The sequence below is a fragment of the Diadema antillarum genome, unplaced genomic scaffold (genome assembly GCF_040938485.1).
Source record: "Diadema antillarum isolate AM-2024a unplaced genomic scaffold, OU_Dant_1.0 seq00000523_RagTag, whole genome shotgun sequence".
In the NCBI taxonomy this organism is placed as follows: Eukaryota; Metazoa; Echinodermata; class Echinoidea; order Diadematoida; family Diadematidae; genus Diadema; species Diadema antillarum.
The window spans coordinates 1,306,302-1,307,852 of NW_027271475.1; positions in this window are offsets into that span (position 1 = coordinate 1,306,302).

The following is a 1,551-nucleotide window of genomic DNA, read 5'->3' on the forward strand; positions in this document are numbered from 1 at the left end:
ATCCGGTTAAGACTCTCTGCCAGCAAGTGATGATTCAGTGTAACCTGCTGAAATTGGTCTAGATCTATACCCTTGATCTCTTTCAAGACAGGGCAGCATCTGCGTCTTCAGTGAAGCACGCGATCGGCACACCAGGATCTCCTCCACGACTTAACTGGATAGACATCCTGAGGTCAGCCCAGCGTTCTTATAGGTGCACAGCCACTGAATGCGATCAGTCATCAGAGTCTTCCAGTGGCAATATCTAAACAGTTTGGGTGAAGGCAACCTTGTCTCTATGATGAGTGCATTGCACATAGAGTACAGGATGCACGAGATGATATAAGAAAGCTTCTTTTTGATTCGCGGGATAGGCTACAATCCTTTCTCAGGTAGAGGTTCTGAATTATCGGGTCGTGCTCAGTCTGCACACAGTGAGCTGAACACCATATCAAGTATGCGTGTATAATGATTGTGTGTAATGATATGGGAAAAATGCATGGAAAATCCAAATACATGTTTATGTATTTTACGTGGAATCAGTTCCTGTCTGTTGTCTTGGCAGAAATGCACCAATCTTGCGATGCTGTTGTTTATTATTGTCCCTCTCCATCACGGGTACATATGGAACGTGATGATCAAAGTTTTTGTGATGTCGGAAAATGCGAGGCTGTATTGCACGTGGCCTTCAATTTGTTTTTCACATTATATTGGCATGTGTAACAGACTGTAACTCACCAAGATGCCTCTTGAAATGTTTTGAAAAAAGTTCTGCCTGATTTCACATGAGCGGATGATTATCAGTTGTCTTTCTGCTATCATCTTGTGTGAAACAAAGTATTGTTTCTATTCAAAAGATAGCGTGCCAATTAATCTGCACTTATTGTTGGTGCTCTATAGGCCCTATAAGACAATCAAACCCACCTTCAGCCTAGACATTCGTAGGCGTTGTGGTGTAGAGGGGGATCTGAACATCTCTCATGAAGCGAGACTTCTCTTTTCTTTTCTTTTCCCCACTAACAATGTGAAACAAAGATATCCGTAGGCGTTGTGGTATGTAGACGTGGTAGAGCGAGACTTCTCTTTTCTTTTGTTTTCTTTTCCCCACTAACAAATAAGTTTAGCAGGAAACATAGAAGCATTCACACATACTGTTTACATTTCCCATCACATGCTTTTAAATCGGAATTTTCATGTAATTTACACATTTTGCCTGGAAAAGAATTACCAAGAACTTTTCAACACAACACATGTTCAAAAGAAACCATTTGGTTCATATATATAATTTACTCTACGGAGTGATTCATAGGGGCCTACTTATCACCGTCCACGTACTCGAACAGTTTTCGCTAAAGATACAAGTATGTTTACAAGACTGCAAACATTAGAATGATTTGCCCCTTAACAAATCAGACTACATCTCTTGAAATGTCTTCAAACGTAAATTAAAGTAATTCCTCTTAAATGATTACTCTCTTATCTATCTATCTATATATATATATATATATATATATATACATATAATACACATACTGTCCTACTTTAGTGGGGGGGGGGGGGGTTCCACAAATT